The 19,296-nt window shown below is 44.7% G+C and overlaps 1 protein-coding gene across 2 annotated transcripts in view; it reads left to right on the top strand.

Annotated features, from left to right (window-relative positions):
* The first annotated feature begins 66 nt into the window (after positions 1–66).
* IP6K1 (inositol hexakisphosphate kinase 1) overlaps positions 67–19,296 on the top strand; it is a 314,598-nt gene continuing 295,368 nt past the window's right edge. For both annotated transcript variants that reach the window (XM_069644190.1, XM_069644191.1), the window contains exon 1: positions 67–211. The gene's annotated coding sequence lies outside the window, so the exon portion shown is untranslated. The remainder of the gene's footprint in view (positions 212–19,296) is intronic.

Below are 19,296 nucleotides of genomic sequence, written 5' to 3'. Positions count from 1 at the left end.
TCACCACGCACCATTCAGCTGCGCTCACACCAGCCCCGTTTGCGGTGTTCCGGTCGCGTTCACTAAGCCAATGAGGAGGATTCCTCAGTCGGAGGGAGGGTGGACATGGAGACAGCCGTTGAGTATATCTGCCCCCAGGGTAGCGCTCTGCTCTCGTTGCGTTGTATTCCTGTCCTGCAGAGACGCGTCAAGGTGTTGGCAGTGTATTGAGGTATTTTTGCGTGGGGTGGAATAATGGGGAAATGCTTGTGCAAAACACACCACACTGCTGGATTCCTCAGATCTAGGTCAAGATCGCCTTTCAGGAAGAGTAGGCGCTAGACTGTCTGTCCCCAGGCCTTGGAAAAGCAATGACAGTTTGTTTGCTCTTTTCTTTTCAGTTCATCTCTTCGGAACTGGCTCGGTTGTCCTTAATGATCTATTTAAATGTGATTGGTTTGGTTGTAGTTCTTAGAAAACAAATATGATCCAGCCAAAATGTGTCATGCCCAAATGCCCCTTTTAAAAAAAAATCTCCTGCGTTCACCTTCCACCCCAAGGCACAAACGTGAGGTTGCCAACCCCGTTGTTGATTGCATGCTTCTTAATTACAGGGAAACTTCAGTCTTTGGTTTCTTTTTCTTCCACGTTAAGCTTTCTTGCTTGAACAACCTGGTAATCGCGCTTTATTTTTTTATCTTGAAATAACGCACTGTTTTTGTTTTTCAAACCTCACCATGGTAACACAAATGCAATGAAAGGATCTAGTGAGCGTGCAGATGTAGGGGTGGCCGTTCTGGAAAAAAGCTTTCACTGTGCAAATGGAGAATCCACCCACATTCTGCAGGTGCACCAACTCACAAAAGCGACCCTGCGTGCATGCAAATCCACTACTGCTTAAATGCCGTAGATCTGCGTAATGACCTTAGGGTCGTGCGGGGGAGGAATCGGCGCAGTTGCATGTGCCTCCGTGATTCACATACCAAAATGCTTGCAACTTCACCACTCCATTTGTGCATACAGCGGTGCCTGGGCGCCACTGTTGCAAAATGAGCGCAGGGTAATTGCCAATGCTGCAGGGCGCTTTTCAGGTCTCTTTCTGCATTCCTTTGGACCAAATGAAAACGTTCATGCTTGGCTTTTTTGTATTTCAAAATTTTTTTAATATATTTTAAATTGGTCCCTCATCATAAACTTTGTAAATCCCTATGGTGAACCAGGGAGGTGGGAACTGTGGGTGCAGAAATGCAAGGGGAAGCATTCTGAGTCCGACTTCCTTAGTGATTTGGAACGATAGACTTTAGTCTTCTTTGGTGAATAAAACCGACTAGAGTGTCCTGTTGAAACTTTATCAAGCAAACCCATCAGGTAAATTCAACAGTGAAAGTGCCTGTAGCCATGGAATGCGCAGAAGTTGTTCAAGCAATTATTATCCTCGGACTGCTTTGTATTTAGTATTCTCCGGTCGTAGCCTGTAAATGTAAGTCTCATTATTCCTTCCAATTAGTCCTATACTTAATTGTGATGTTCATTGCCTAGAGCAGTTCTGCAAGACTTTGCATTTTGAGAGGGGGTGTCTGTTTTTGAAGTTTCCCTGATGTATCTGATTTGATGGAGAGGCGAATAGCCGATCATTCTGATGTCCTTGTTGTGTACTCTTATTCACTAGAGCTACCACCTGCAGCTTGATTTCTGCCATCCCTTTAGTAATGTTCGTCTTGGGGTAATTTCCTGCTTTAGTGACTTCCATATAGTCCTCTCTTTAGAAAACTAGTCTGTGGCTTGTACATGAGTGAATGAGGGGTAATCATAGTTGCCATCCGACACAGATGGCATAGACGGCAGCAGCTTACAATATGGCCTTTTTTTTTGGTTGCGAACAACTGCACCAGCAGGAATTTTTCGTGTGCTTTCTCGTAGACATTGATTGTATACTTTCAGCACAGCCGGTGTCTTTATGACGAGCTATCGCCAAGCAAGACTTCCACAGCCAAACCGTCTTCTAACTAAGAAGCCTTGCAGAACAAATGTAAGGAGACTTTCATCATGAAATGAATTGTCTCTCTGACGGTGCAGGTTTTTATTCGTAGCACTTATTGTTTCATTTGAGTTTGGACTGCAGTCTGCCACACATTCAAAGCTGAGACGATAGATCGCAATGCTAAGGCCCCATACAATTTCAAATAACATGCACCATTCTATATGCACGCATGCCTGGCACCAATTATCTAGCCTTGGATGTCGAATAGCTGTCGTTAGTCGCTAATATGACCGCACAAGTGAACATGCTTTGACATATCTGACAAATTGAAGGTGATTGCCTTTCCTTCATTGTGCATGTGTTCTTTATGTAAACTTTAGCAGATCCTCTGCTGTAGAAGGTTGTTCTTGGGTTAGATATACCGGTTTATACTAGCTCCCTTTACACCATCAGCATTGCTCCTCAAAGAATTCGACTGAGTCCCATGAAATGTTGTCCAGCTATCCCATAGTCCCTTTTATAGGAATCCACACTGCGCCTTAACATTCTTCACACCACATCCTCTGGAATGTAGCTACACTAGTCCTCTCTGCTAATAATCGAACAGTTGTTTCAATTATATCTACTATTTGCATGCAATGTGGTGATCAATTTCTCACCTCCGTTCAGACTATACTCTGTCAAACGGCCATTTAGCACCTTGGGTGGGGCGCCAGCCAATCGGGGATCTTGGCGTGTGGGCTGAATCCTTTGGTATAAGCCTGCGTTCCGAGCTCCCCCATGGCCCACAATGCCTTTAGCACCCGCGAGTAACATGCAGGTGCTAAAGGCGAAGTTAAAATAAAAAAGGACAAGCGTAGCTTTCTTCCATCCAGTGTCGGGAACAATAGATATGTTAAAATCGCCTTTAGCACCCGTGTGTAGTAGTTACTCATGGGTGTTAAAGGCGATATACCCCGAGGCAACATGCCGACCCTGCCGGTAACTGTATTGTCGCCCATGTTAAGGGATCCCGCTTCGCTCGGGTCCTTAACTTGGGCAGCGGGCCATTACCGACAAGGTCGACACACCGTCTCAGGAATATTGTTTCATTAATCGACAGTGCTTCGAAGCCATAACAAATGGCAGTGAACAATACGCAAATATTAGTAACATAACACACTCCAGCAATGCTACCACCTCTTATCTGTCAGGTTATTTTTATGCATTCAAACCCCATATCGCGCATATTAACCTCCTCAGTAAATTCTGGAAATGCTGCAGCTTTCTATGCCCCACTGGCACTGACTGCCATCCCCCACTCAAGTCCTTCACTTAAGTACAAGAGTAACCTGCTCAGCAGGCACCCTTTGCTGTCAACAGTTTTGAGTTGAAGGTCTAAGGACCAATCCTTGGGATGTTCCCGATGTCCATCAGGACAGATGAATAGAGCGAACTTCCTGTTGCTCATTGGTTACATAGAGTACAAAATGTGCACTTGCCAGTGATATTTGACTCTTGGTGAGTAAGAAATGGTGTGCTGCGTGTATGTTTAGAAGTGAGATGGCAAGTGACTTTTTATGGCTGTAGCTTGACATTTTTACCCCAGGATTACCAATCCCCCAGAGTGTCTCCCATCCGAATGTTATCAAGGTAGGAGGCTTGGAGTCTCAACTGTCACACTACTGATCTGCTTTTGTGGGCTATGCACACTGCCAATGCTCCCCTTAGTGGTGATGGGTAACCAATGCATTTTCAAACTATGTAGCTGTCTGGCTCAATTGCACCCCAGTGAGCAATCTCTTTTCACATGACCCCGCTGGTCCCTATTGGGGAGGAGCTAGCGCCTTTCTGCACCCCCCAAGCGCTTTACAATAAGGCAAGTCTTCTCTCAGCACTATAGCACTGAGAAAGCTTTATTCATGCAAAAATATTCCCACACAGGCGGGGCCAGGTACTAAATGAAAATAGTATTTAAAAGGTGCAAATAACTACTAGTTGAATGAATTTGTAAAAATGTTACATTGTATTTAGTTTTCACAGCGCACGGTAAAGAGCAGAATCCTCTGTGCCAAAAGGAATGCAGCCTGTATTGAAAATAGACTACAGGCACTTCCGTAATGTTCGCTAAGGCTGGTCGAGCACACGAGGTAACTCAGCAGCTGTTCCCTGTCCATCAAAACACCCAGGCAGGCTGGGGCTCATGTACACAATGTAACATTATGGGAAAAAGGGTTTTTTTAAGCGGAATTAATGGACCAGATAAAATATAAGAATATTGAGTGTAGTGTTGAGAGCATGGCGAGAAGGTCTGTTTATATATAAATGTTCATAATATAGTAAAATGATGAAAAATGAAGCAACAATGTATTCCTGCTTAGGCAGCAGTATGCGAAGTAGTTTGTAACCTGGCCATGCAAGAAGGAAGACTGCAGTGGCCCTTGTAAGGCAAGAAGAACAGTTTTGGATGAGCTATGCTAGTATCCAGTAACCAAGTTGACCAGTATAAAAGGCAGCTGCTTGGCATCAGTCTGGAGGAGCCGGCCACAGAAGGACAGAATGCTGGTCGGGGGGGCAGAGTCCTTTGCCCCATCCTCATTTTTATACAAATTAAATGTTATCCTTGCTAGACAAGACTCTTGGCCTTAATTCCGTAGAGGGGTGAACTTTAGGTACCCCTATCTGGAAGATTAGGTACCCCTAATCTGGCGTGAGCGTGATTAGGGGTACCTGTATTTAAGCGGTACCCCTGTAAGTATGGGCTAACTTTCAGTGGTGATGACCTGACGTGACCTTAGTGTTTTACCCCTGTACTTTGTGAAGCCCCAGGTCAGTCAGCCACGCCCATCTATAGTGACCGGTCCCCTAAATCAAAAAACGTTTCCTGAGCGGTTTTGGTAGTAGCCATTTTAAAAGAAATCCTCACCGCTCACTGAAGCAGGGCGTGGCTCCAGAAGGGCATGCCAGCATGGGATTTCGTGACTGGGGAAAAACTCAGTGAAGAACGCCCACATGAGTGTACTCTTGCAAGTGATAACAGCATGGGAACATGCATGTATGATATGGTGATGTGAATGATAGTATGGTGATGTGAATTATAGTGTGGTGATGTGAATGATGTACAAGGTCGATGGAATAGGACTTTTTGGTTATGTATCATGGAATAGGACTTTCGTTGATGTGTTAAGGAGTAGATTGGATAGGAGGTGGGTTATGTATTGACATTGTAATGTATTTTAGTTTTTCAACTTTTTATAATGGAAAAAGGGAACCTCAGCTTATAAGGACTGGGAAGTATATGATCCTCAGGCATAATAGGTTGTGAAGGTAGTACCACGCATTATTCTTCTGACGATGGAAGCAATGGGAGCCTCTGCATATTTTTTTTTTTCAAAAACAAGCTGGAAAGGTGGTATTAAAAAGGATATAAAGAAAAACAGTAAAAAAAAGATATATTATATATCTCCATATCCAAGTGGGGGGCGGGGGGAGTGGGTTGATCTGTATTTTTGTGTAAAAAGCTGAAGCATGCAATAGGGTTTAAGCGAAGTATTAGGGATGTGAGTAACATTATGAAGGAGGAAACCCCAATAAAACACATGTGTAGGGGGATTTCAAGATGGCAGCTGCGGGGGAAGACGTGCGTGAGCCGAGCTCCGTCTCCCCTCCTGAGCCGCAACAATAAGCACATCAAAACAGCGAGTAGCTCACTGATCGCAAAAGAAGTATCGGCATAGAAATGCGGGCCAAGGAGAGGGAGGACTGGCTGGGCCACCGCCACTCGTCTGAGCCACCGCCACTCGTCTGAGGTGCCGCACACTCTGTGGTGGCGAGACCGCCAAACACCAAAACAAAACACTGGCGCAAACCCAGTGGGAGGGGACGCAGTACAGAGGAGTGAACACCGGGCGACCCACACCCATGAGAATGGAGCGCCTCAACCTGAAGCGGACACTGAAACAGAGGCGCAAACCCAGGGTAGAAGAGCAGGAAGACCGGGGACACACGGCTTACAGATTTTATTTTACAAACCATGGTGCCACCTGAGATGCTGGAATGGATAATATTGTCTTTAGATTTATAAGGACTAGTAGTATCAGACAAAAGAGTAGTCTTGATTTGAACAGACCAGGACGGGTGCGAGTGGCGCACAGTCCTATCTGTAGACCCGACAGTACAATTGAAGGAAATGACTGAGGAGTTATTTGAGGACAGTGAACAAAATGGGGAGATTATTTTGGGAATCTGCATCCCCTGTGATATCATGGTGCACTATAGGAAGGTACAGTGCCCACTTATGGCAGTGGTGACCCAGCCATTTTTATTTTTTGAGGAGGACATGCGTTCTGTGCCAGTACAAGTAGGGACTGTTAATCTACACGATAATGGGGTACTGAGAGATTTGACCCCAGAACAGATTACATTGAAGTCAGGTGCCTAGCACAAACATCCAGTATGTGGATGATCGGTTGGTATGTAGTGAAAATGAACATCAGTGCTTGAGGGATTCTGGTGCATTGTTGCAATTGTTGGCTCACAAAGGGTACAAGACAGATGAGAAGCTATAATGCGGTCAACAGGAGGGACTATACTTGGGACAACTTATTTTTTTGTAAACGGGTAAAAATATTACCAGATAGGGCGGGGGCAGTACATGCCCCTAGTCCCAGTACTGTGAAGTGAATGTAGCAGTTTTTTTGGGCTTATGTAATTATTGTAGGGCATGGATCCTAGACTACGCAGTCTACAGAAGGCTACTGTTGCAAAGTCTCGGGGAAGGACAGAGGACTTAAAAGTACATTTGAATGGACTGACAAAATGACTAGACAATTTGAGGATTTAAGCTATTTGCACAGGCCCTGTTTTAGCAACTCTGGATTATATATGGGAGTTTTATTTATTTTCCCACTCTGAGGAACGGCTCCTGCATTGACGCAAGGAGACATATTTTATGTTCATGGGTCATAAATAATTGACATGGGGACGGGACGGTGGCACACAGGGGCGGTAGTAGGGTGCGGTAAAGGGGGGGGGGGGATAGTGACCACCCCTGTAGAAAGTGAGACCACAGTTCCATACACAGCATTGTCCATATTTGAACTGGACCATTATTATCTGGGGAACTGATCAGCCCCAGGTTTAAAGGTCTATATGAGGTGGTGTTTGGTACTCCCCTCGCTGTCCGTATGAAGGGGTTAGATATTGGGTGCATCTCTCAGATGACCGAAGCGCACCAGAGATGAGGGAAAGTTTAGTAAGGACATAGCCAAAGAAGAGACCTTTTTGAGGATCCATGTCAGGGTGGGGTGCAGTGGCACACACCTGATTTATTCTTTTTTTCTGTCCTTTTTTTAAATAATTTTTTCAACAAATGTGTGTGTATATATAATTTTTTTTTTTTTTTTTTTTTTTTTTTTTTGAAGGTCCAGAACTCGGTCGGGCCTGGTGGAAAAAGTCTCTTCCCTCTCCGACACTATTTCTGATATCCAGCATTTAGAAACATTGAATAGCTGGTACTCTGATATGCACATTGCAGGAAGGAATGTAATTGCTGAAAGCTGTTACGTGTGTGCACTTATCCGCACACATCAAGGGCTCCTAAGGTTTTAGCTCCACATCCAGTCCCAATTTACAGAGGCACAATGCCTGCTACATATTGCACTATGGGGGATAAAGGGCACATTCCAGGCACACACAATGCAGTTGAGGAGCATTGATCTATACCCAGCGTTATGCAATGGCAACACAAAATACTGCCAGTGTCTACAAGGACCATATTTTTCCTTAGGAGGTTACTCAAATGGCAAAGACAAATGGCAGGGCAACCACAGTGATGTGCCCGGCAGATGGACTAATCGAGTACAGCAGAGAAGCTATAGCTCAAGTAGAGACTGTGTGCGCAAATATGGTCCTAACACATCACAAGGCTGACGCGGATTACAACAATGAAGAAGCCAGTGTGAATACATAGAGCCATAGACTCAATGAAGGAACAGTTCCTGTTGGCGCAAACGCACTGTGCAACCACACTCTTGTGATCCCTGATATGACGAAAGGTACGGCAGCAGTGATGGATTACTACTGGGTTTGTGACCAACACGCCCCACTGTTATGAGGGGCAAGCGTTCCCTGGCCACTCTGCACTCAGTGCTACTAGTAATCCTGGAAGAACAACTGAAGGGAGAAGAAATGCCTGTCGAGGCGCCAACACCAACTCTAGCATCAACAAGCAGAAATAAGTTTGCAGATCACACAAGAATTTGGTATGCTGCCAGAAAAATGACTATTTCAATGGCAGGGAAGAAAGAAGAGCTCAAACCGTTTCAAAAGACTCCTCCACACTGCTCTTTTTAGCTCAGCAGAGACTTTCTTTTTTGGCTCTTGGGGTACAAGCAGCTGCTGCACTTTCATACCCCCGGAGGATGCTGAGAATGGGTCACTCCCACGTCATCAAGGCAGTGCACAATCTAGGTGTTCAAATGAAGAAAGAAGGAGTTCAAAACACAGATTGGCTATCGCTTGCCTTTGATTGGGTGCCGTCATGGCTGGGGGCAGCAGTAAAACTACTGGTGCCTGTGATGTGTTCTTCTTGGTTCTTTTCTGCACGTGCCATTTGGGTCACTGGTGTTGTGTTCATATAGTCCCTAATAAAGCAAAAATGATATCAGTTGGGGGATCTAAAACACCTTGCTGTACAATAAACGGCGAAACTCAAACAAATATTTCAGGGATTGTAGATCTGGGGATGAGTTCGTTACTGTAGAAGTAACGAAAGGGGGGAATGTTGGGGAGGAGCTAGTGCCTTCACTGCACCCCCAAGCGCTTTACAATTAGGGAAGACTTCTCGAAGCACTATCGCACCGAGAAAGCTTTTTTCATGCAAAAAGAATCCCACACAGGGTGGGCAGACATGAAATGAAAATAGTTAGTATTTAACCCTTTAAGTGCCATGGGTATTTCTCCCCAGTGCCAGGGCCTTCTTTGGTGATTTCGGTATGTGGCCATTCACTGGCTTGTAACATTTTTGTTACATGATATATCTCGGCCAAATTTGGCTCCTTTTTTTCCCCACATGTAGGCAGTCGTAACGCCACCCAGGAATCCTAGGTTGCTGTAGGGGGGTGAGAGAAAATAACCAAAAAGGGGGAACATTTTGGGTTTTTTCAAAAAATGCCAAAAAACTGATGTACAAGGTAGCCTGTGTTTTTTTCCTTGTAAGAGCTAGGAACGAATGGTTTGCTGTGCTGAATTCTCCAATTTCCTGGCTTTCAAGAACAGGTTGAGTGGAAACGGAAAAAAATTATTTTGTATGTGGTTATCAACCGTTTTGTGAGAGGTAGGTGATTTTTGGCCATTTTTGCCAATTGGACATGCATGGACGGAATGAAAGAAAAGGGTAGGAAAGCCGATTTGGAGGACGGAAAGGCACATATTTCTGAAAAGTAGACAAAATTCCAAGTTTAGGAAGGGGTGATTTGCGTAGGTCACGCAACAACTAGGTAGGGGAAACTGCCATAGATTGGGGAAAAAGCAGGAAAATGACCGGGAAAAAAAAGGTGTGTTGGGTATGGTTGGCTTGGTACGGCAATGGCTTCTATGAATTTTGAGAAAAGCAATGCTGCAATACATTCCCCCCGACTCTTGCAGTTAGGAGGGAACACATTTTTTGTAGTATTTTACAAAACCAGCAATAGCACAAGCCAAACACTGAGCCATGGTACACAGGAGTTTTACGCTCACGGCCTGAACAGACGCACTTAGCATGTGTAAATCGGGAAAACCAATGTGGTGAGGAATGGCAAGCATACATTTTTTTGAAAGAGCATATGCAGACCTTTTCAAGGGTAGGTGACTTGTGCAGGTTGCAAAAGTGTATGGTGCCTAAAGCAGCGACTAAATGTAGGTCCCATTTGGGAAATGAAAGGGTTGTGTGACAAAGGGCACCAGCAAATGGGTCAAAACGTTATGAAAAACCACACAAGAACAACACATGGCTTACCGTCCCGCGTTCCCACAGGTGTCCCGATGAAAACGGTACCTCACATGTGTGGGTGCATCTACCTGGGCGCCAAGGGGAAAGCCTAAAGCACAAGTAACCGCAAGTCTGTTTTCAGACTGGAATTTCAGACTCTCTGCTGACCGGCACACCATACAGATATGGGCCTCGGGTGTCCAAGCCACCAAGGAAAACGGGGAACCCCATGCATTTCCGAAAAAGGACACCCGTGGGAATCCGCAGAGGTACGATTTGGGCAAATTGCCCCAGAATTTAGTACCCAGAAGCCCCGGCAAAAATCCAAAATGTGCCGAAAAAAACCCACCTTTTTCACTTTGTCGGGGGTTCTGGGTAAAACATTCTGGTCCGCTTTGCGCAAGTTGTACCTCTGTGGATTCCTACTGGTGCCCACTTTTCAAAAATGCATGGGGTTCCCAGTTTTCCTTGGTGGCTTGGACACCCTATGCCCAAATCTGTAGGTGGCCCACATGAACAAAATGGGCAGTGGCGAAAGGCTTGGGGTTACCAGTGGGTTAGCCTTTTCCCTTTGCAGCTAGATTGATGAACCCACACATGTGAGGTACCGTTTTCGTTGGGACACCTGTGGGAACGCGGGTCGCCAACAACAGATGTCATACCTTCTCGCGTTCCCCCAGGTGTCCCGATGAAAACGGTACTTCACATGTGTGGGTGCACCTACCGGGGGTGCAAAAGGAAAAGGGTAACCCATCTGGTAACCCCAAGCCTTTGGCCACTGCCCATTTTGTTCATGTGGGCAACCTACAGTGTCAAAGCCAACAAGGAAAACGGGGAACCCCATGCATTTTCCAAAAGAGGACACCTGTGGGAACCTACACATGGCCAAATTGGAGGGGCGGCCCATCTCATGTAGCCCTCCCCAGGGGCAGATGATGGGGGGGGGGGGGGGAGCTGTCCTGGACTCAGGCGTCCGTTCCTAGGAGCAGATATCTGGTCCCAGGGAGGGCTGCATGACATGGCACCCACTCCATTGCGGCTGGGGGGAAGGAGTCAATGCCCCATCCCATTAGAAACTTCCCAGACCCTTTGGGGTGCCCCACAGCCCCCCCCCTAAAAAGCGTTCCACCATTTTCCATTTTTTTCTTTGTTTACGAAACTTGCCTTGGCGGAGAGGGGCACATTGGTGTGCCAATCTGGCCACGAGGTGCTCAAACCTTACTGCCCTAACCACTGGGCGGGCCTGTCCCACAATTTTTGGGGGCTCTCTCCCCCATCACCCCAAATGGGTGGCGGGGGAACCTCATGCAGGCCTCCCTGGGCCTCCTACAAACGGCTGCGTGAGGTACACCCCCCCCTCCATTTGGGGTGGGGGGAGAGGGCCCCCAAAAATGATGGGAGAGGCCCCCCAATGCATGGGGCAGTAGGGTTTGGGCACCCTGGGGGCAGATGGGCACATTAATGTGCCCATCTGCGCCAAGCGAAGTTGGTTAAACAAAGAAAATAATACAAAATCGTAGGCTGCTTTTTAGGGGTGGCTGAGGGCCACCCTAAATTGGCAGCAAATGTTATACTGCAAAGGGGGGTGGCAATCACCACACCCACCCCAAATGGAGGGCCCCACCTCATGCAACCCTCCCTGGGGGCAGATATCTGCTCCTAGGAAGGGGCATCTGACCCCAGGGAGGGATGCATGTGGTGGGGCCCACCGAACGGAGGAGGGGGCACATCATGCAGCCCTTCCTAGGAGGCTCAGCGAGGGCTGCATGAGGTGTCCCCCGCCCCCCAGCCATTTGGGGTGGGGGGAGGGAGGGCTACCACAAAGATGTGGCAGTAATGTTTGGGCACCCTGGGGGCAAATTGGCACACTAATGTGGCCATCTGCGCCAAGCCAAGCGAAGTTGGGTAAACAAAAAAATAATACAAAATTGTAGGCTGCGTTTTAGGGGGGGGCTGAGGGGCACCCTACATTGCTGGCAAATGTTCTACTGGAACGGAGGGTGGCCCTCTTCCCCCCCCCCACCCCTCCCCCAACCCCAGATGGATGGCACCATCTCATGCATACCTCCCAGGCGTCAGATAGGGGGGGGCACCTCATGCATCCCTCCCTGGGGTCAGATGCCCCTTCCTTGGAGCAGATATCTGCCCCCAGGGAGGTTTACAAGGGGTGCCCACCCTTTCTGCTTCGGTTGGGGGGGGCACCCCCCTTTCATTCAGTAAAAAATCCATGGTGGCTAGTGGCCCTCTACCCCACCCCCTTTTCCCATCATTTCATTTTTTTTGTTTTACATTCCCTAGGGGCAGATGGTCAGCCATCTGCCCCAGGGTTCACATGCATGTGCCCCATGCTTTGGGGGCCGGGAGGGGGGAGAGGGCTACCCCCAACTCACAAACGGATCCATGGTGGTCCAGTGGGTTGCTGGTCGCAATCGAGCGCTCTGCGCCGATCCGTGACCAACAATGCCTCATGTAGATGGTGTCCTTGGAAAGGGGAGAACCTCTCCTTTCCAAGGACACCACTTTTTGCCATATCCCTGGTGGTATAGTGGGCCCCAGGGCCCAAAACCCCCTCCCGCCTCCCCTCGGTCTCTTATTTATTTTATTTTTTTTGTCCTCTTCACCCCTGGGGGCAGTGATCCTCTGCCCCCAGAGGTCTCTGGTGCTGTGGACCCATGCGTTGGGGCCACGGGGGGTAAAGGGGCCGCTTACCTAGTAAGCAGCCCCCCTCCCCCTGCGTCACAAACGGATCTGTATTGATCCGGTGACATTGCTGCCCGCGGATCGCGCGCCCTGCGCCCGATCCGCGGGCAGCAATGCCACATAATGGGTATCGTTGTAAAGGGGAGAATCTCCCCTTTCCAACGATACCCACCTCGATCTCCGGCTTGAAATATAGCCGGAGATCGACGCGGAGAAAGAAGGGCTCTTACCACCTTTCTTCACTGCAGCAGCCGAAAATGGCTGCTACAGTGATTTTACTTTCAGTTTCACGCTGACGTGCTTTACGCACGCCAACGTGAAACTGAAGGTAATCCAGCCCCCTGGCAGTGAGGGGGGACCTCCCCCTCACATAGCCCGGGGGTTGGATTACAGTGTTTGCTCAGGGATAGAGCAAAGCAGTGTGCCAAAACCGACGAGCAGACTCATCGGTGGCAACCTGGAGCGGTTTCCACTGACGAGCCGGCTCGTCGGTGGCACTTAAGGGGTTAAATATAAGGTGCGAATAACTATTAGTTGAATGAATTTGTGAAAATGTTACATTGTATTTAGTTTTTTCTCAGAGCACGGTAAAGAGCAGAATCCTCTGTGCCAAAAGGAATGCAGCCAGTTAAAAATAAATGAGTCTGTGCTGTAGTGTTCGCTAAGGCTGGCAAAGCACACGAGGTAACTCAGCTGCAGTTCCCTGTCTGTCAAAACATCCGGGCAGGCTGGGGCTCATAAACCATCAAACAAAAATGGGGACCCCAGGTTCCATTATACACCTGACCATACCTTGGAAGGACTAGTGTATTACATAACTACGAGGCCAGGATGAAGAAATACTGTTGGATGAAGGACAAGGCATAGGACATACCACGTAAAAATGCTGACAGTCTATACTGATCTATCTCACATTTGGAGGTGAAAGAATACAATTCACATCCACACACATCAATACTTATTTTATTATATCATAAAAATTCCCATATGGATTATAAAAATTCTCAAAATGTTTGTCAATTGCAAAAACATATACATGAAACACAATTCATAGAATAAATCAAACAAACACATAATTAATGTTGTTCATAATGAAACTTACAGCAAACTCAAACACTCACACCACAACTCCAGCCAAACACTCAAATTCATCATACTCAACTCACTCACAATCCAGTGAACATCAAAACAGACTTCATCCCAAAAATTGTTTATCAAAATAAAGCAGATCACTAAAGTGTATTTAAACCAAAAAATGAATGACATTCATTAAACATTATATAACCAGTAACCAAAACATGATTTGTACTGTTAAATCTTAGTTTTTTGTGTAACTGAAAAATGTAGCCACAACTACTTAAACGAGTTAGTCCCTATTCATGACTACACTCAAAAACCCGACATGTCTCTTTCCATCTTCAATATTGAATAAGTTAGTGGAAATTCTTCAGAGGTAGATGGGTCTGGAATCTTCGGAGATGACTGAAACTGGAATGCTGTAATGGATTTCATTTGATTGCCTTGTCCTTCCACAACCTTGGTATTGGGGTGACGAATGCCCAGCTGAAAAAATGTTCATGGTAATGATGAACATAACCAATGGTTGTCACCATTAATGTGTCCGACACTGATTGTTTACAATGACTAGACTGGGCACATATCTAATCCCATGCAGGATGTTTGAGTATTGAGCCTGTGAGGCAATCTTCAGTGGATTCAGCGTCTCAGCCAGCATTAGTACACAGAGGAAGTAAAAGGGCTCTCATGCGCAGTCGAATTTGCATGCGTACATCCGGAGACACAGCAGACGGACTGGGGCTCATATACACAATGTAACATTATGGGAAAACGGGGTTTTAAGCGGAATTACTGGACCAGATACAATATAAGAATATTGAGTGAAGTGTTGAGAGCATGGCGGGAAGGTGTGTTTTACATATACATATATATAATATAGCAAAATGAAGCGACAATGTATTCCTGCTTAGGCAGCAATATGCTAAGTAGTTTCTAACCTGGCCATGCAAGAAAGAAGACTGTAGCAGCCGTTGTAAGGCAAAAACAGCAGTTTTGGATGAGCTATGGCAGTATCCAGTAACCAAGTTGAACAGTATATACACCTGACCATACCTTGGAAGGACTAGTGTATTACATAACTACGAGGCCAGGATGAAGAAATACTGTTGGATGAAGGACAAGGCATAGGACATACCACGTAAAAATGCTGACAGTCTATACTGATCTATCTCACATTTGGAGGTGAAAGAATACAATTCACATCCACACACATCAATACTTATTTTATTATATCATAAAAATTCCCATATGGATTATAAAAATTCTCAAAATGTTTGTCAATTGCAAAAACATATACATGAAACACAATTCATAGGTGCCTGCTTGGCATCAGTCTGGAGGAGCTGGCCACGGAAGGACAGACTTATGGTTGGGGCGGCAAAGTGCTTTGCCCCCCCCCTCATCCTCTTTTTTGTACTTTAATCTGTGGTGTCAGTGTGATTAGGGGTACCTGTATTTAAAGGTTAAAGTATGGGCTACCTTTCAGCACACATAGATCCTAGGAATATCGGACCATGGTTCGCCTTGGAAGCAGGTTAAAACAGCTCGTCAATTCTTGCAAAAATCTCCAGTAATGTTTTATTGCTGAGCGGCAGATGGCAATCTAGGCGCCGCCCTTTTGTCTGTGCTTAGTGGGCCACCATGTCACTCTGCCCACAGTCTAGGGCGATGCCTAAGACTCTAAATTGGTCAATCTATTGTGATTTAGAAGATTACATTTGGCCCAAATACTAGTAGGTCTCCTGTAGAGGGAGGAGAGGGGATCACTTACGGTCTTATGTTGTAGGGCTTATTTTGAGCAATGCAGGGACCTGCTTCTCCAGGCCCCTTAACGGGGATCGAAATTAAGATCAGATGAGCAGGAGCTAAGTGTAGCTCCTGGGTATCCAGCATTCAGCATTATATTAGGAACTACAACTGGGGACGAGGAGCTAGTGCATAGCATTCCGCAAATAAATTCCACATCAGATGCAAAATTATCATTTTGTCCATTATTTATGATCTCCTATGCTTTAAATGGTGTATAGCTGGGTCCTCATGTTCATTTATCGATTGTCCCAATCCAGAGTTAAATTCACATAGGAATGTGTGTTCACCTACAGTCGACCTGGGGAGCCAAACACAGCTCCTGGTATATGATATGATAGTTTATTTATATAGCGCCTATACACAATGTGTTTCAAAGCACATTTTTTACTATTTTCATAGTTCCCCCTTTTGACATGGGTATAATTGCACATCTCCTTAAGTGGGATTGGAGCCTGCTCTCATAGAGGTGCTTTGTAAATGTCATTTTAGAAAAAGAATAATAATAAAAAAGGTCAATTTGAACCAAGTCGCACATTTCACAAGTTGGAAGATTTCTAGTTATGAAGCGTGTTTGAGATCTGTCTCCATATTACAGTGGCAGCATTGGATGGAGGGAAGTATGCCAGTATTTTATACTTGGCCAGGCTGTTCTACTGAAATGTGTGGTATGTGAGATGATCAAATCATTTGTTGCCATTGTGAGTCAGTGATTTTATGATTATTTGGGTTATAAGTTTTGTACCAGTTTTGTCTGTAATAGTTTGCAGTATTTATTTATTTTAACCACATAGCCACCATTTGTTTTCTCTATTAGTGTAATGAGACTGCGCTGTATAACATCTTTTCTTTGTTGATTGCAACGTTTACTTTTAGGAAAGGGTGACATTCTCTATCTAGCAAATTGAATAGGTTATTTAGTTCTGTTCCTTGCCTTCATATACATTTTTTTTTATTGTTGATATTCCCTTTGTTGTCCACGTTTGGCAATATAATTAAATTAATTAAATACTTTAATGTGATATAGATTGAAAAAATTCAAACTTTACACATTACTTTTACATAATCAAATACAGAATACAAAAAATAAAATACAGTTTATACAATTATACAAATATAAAAGTAGAATAAAAAAAATCAATTATATACAAAATAGAAAGGGAACTCCATAATAAAACACGTTTTAAATCATTTCAGTCATTTAAATCCGAATATCCATCACATTTTCAATCTGAAGCCATACATTATATAATGCAATAAAAAGATGCATATTCGCTGTATTAGTACAGTATAGCCAGAATTGATTTTCCGGTATGAATTCCAGATTATGGGCAAATTCTCCTAGATACTTGACAATTGTGGGTCTCATTATGGTGCATTCAGTTAGTAGATGCTTGGCTGTCTCCAGACTTTCAGGTAGTTTGCATATACGACATATTCGTCCAACAATTGAGATCTTTTCCCTAGGTCCCACATTACACATGGTCGGAAGTTGCTCCATACGGAAAAGAATAATAAACCGTCTTAGCCTTGTTGAGGGGCATAGGTATAGACATGCCTGAGGTTTCATAAAGTTGTAGAGTCGATATTTTACAAAAGCATAAGATTTTAGACACCCTAGATGAGAAAAGTTCTCCAACCAATCCCAGAGATCTATCTTTTTCCCCAGTGCTATCATGACCTCTTGGGAAATAGATGTCCCTCTGTCTGTCCAGCCAATATCTCTCAGAAATTGGGTCATACTTTTCTGAAGAGGAGAGGTAGTATCTTTTTTGCTTATTTCTATCTGCATGGTGACCAGCATAGGGTTCAAAGGACTATTCTTCATCATTGTACCAGTTTTGTCTGTAATAGTTTGCAGTATTTATTTATTTTAACCACATAGCCACCATTTGTTTTCTCTATTAGTGTAATGAGACTGCGCTGTATAACATCTTTTCTTTGTTGATTGCAACGTTTACTTTTAGGAAAGGGTGACATTCTCTATCTAGCAAATTGAATAGGTTCTTTAGTTCTGTTCCTTGCCTTCATATACATTTTTTTTTATTGTTGATATTCCCTTTGTTGTCCACGTTTGGCAATATAATGAGTAGTTTATTTTTTGATTTATTGAACTGCGGTATTAAGCAATATGTCCATAGGAACGTGTTGCAAGTAGAGCAATTGTTTTAGTAGTATAGTGCACTTCACTGAGCCGTTTGAAGTTATAAAGTGGAGCTTGGATAGGTTTTGGTTTCGCCTGGCTTGAAGCCACGGGGTGAGAGTCTCTGTAGTAGTTACTTTTGTAAACCAATCGAACCTCTGATGCAAAGAAAGCATTTTGGTATTTGGAGAAATTGACAATAGTTGGATTCCACATGGCTATTCAAGTTTTTTTTTTGTTGGTTTGCCCATAGGGAATTGTCAATGAGTTTATCGATTTAATTTTGAAATACAATACTAACGGGCATGTTTCAAGATGTAGTTTATAATTGTTATAAAAGACATTTTAATTGATTTAGCAGTACCATAACAATATAAAAAATGTAGGAGACCATGTTTTGTTGATTATCATTTTTATACACTTGAATCCTGTGCTCTGTGTCAACACGAATTGTAGTACCAGCTTGGATCAGGACATTTCTGGATTAGAGGTCTAAGCCGTGCCATTCATTATGCAGAGATGCAGGAAACAAAGTTGTGTGCCATCAAGAGAGCTAAACAATCAGTGGTGTTGGGCTTATCGGAGAAAGTCCAGCCAGATAATAAAATCATCCACCATAAGTAGTTAATAGCTGTGAGAGTTAAAATTGGTGCCTATCCTTGACTGCTCAGCGCCCTTCTTTTGATGTCTGTTTCCCAGTTTGCTAGGGTATGAAAATAAAAGGCCAGAGAGGCAAATGTAAGTGGAACGCAGCCGTTGCATTTCTAGAGCCAGCTTTGCAACGTCAACTGCTGTTCCACATGGGTATGCTTATCTAGGATGTAACACCAGCACAGGCCAAGCCACTTACGTTTGCTTAGTCTGTGTTTGTGGGAGAGCTGGTAGAGCTGGAGACTGGTGGGGGGGGGGCCTGAAAGAGGGGGGAGGGGGTTCTAGAGTCTGGTGTCGTTGGTACATGAAAGGATTGGAAAACTGGGTGCACTGTCGTTGCTGTGGGGCAATGCACTATTTCGTGTGGTGGCGGATGGCATCTGCCACTGGAAAAGATGGCACTGCAGTTGTCCGTATGAAAGGAACTGGGGGAATGGAATGGTGGCATTGGCCCCGTTGGAAATTTATTTCAAAAACCTTTATATGCTTAGCATGAGTTCTCGAATAAACATTTGGGTTCTTTCAGCGCTTGCTTTTACAGCTGCAACCTCTGTGACAAACTGTCTGCTGGTCGCAGTTGTTAGACTATCCCTATCGTGTGTGAGGTTTATAGTCATTTTTTGGAATGCAAAAATGTCGAAAGTCATTTTTTCGAAAAAATAATGTTGAAAAAAAAGTTGCATTTTTTTTAAAATACGTTTTTTATTCGAAATGGGGGGGGGGGGTTCCCCCCCAACCCTCCTTTTTTTTGATTTTTTTTTTTTTTGTTTTACCCATTTTTTTTTTTTTTTTTTTACTCCCGGACCCCAAAATAAATATATAATTTAAAAAAACGGAATTCGACTTTTTTTTTTCCCGACATTATTTTTTCGAAAAAATGACTGACCACCCGTGTGTGACAATCTCAACAAGACAAGAGAGACAGACCTAAGCTATTATTAGCCCTATAATACTCGGGAGCCAGCGACCTGGGAGAGATTTCTAGTATGTAGGGCTCCTAATCTACTC

Source organism: Ambystoma mexicanum, chromosome 2p (genome assembly GCF_040938575.1).
Source record: "Ambystoma mexicanum isolate Mex_15411 chromosome 2p, UKY_AmexF1_1, whole genome shotgun sequence".
NCBI lineage: Eukaryota > Metazoa > Chordata > Amphibia > Caudata > Ambystomatidae > Ambystoma > Ambystoma mexicanum.
Note: the sequence above shows the minus strand (reverse complement) of the source record. Positions and strands in the feature narration are given on the sequence as shown.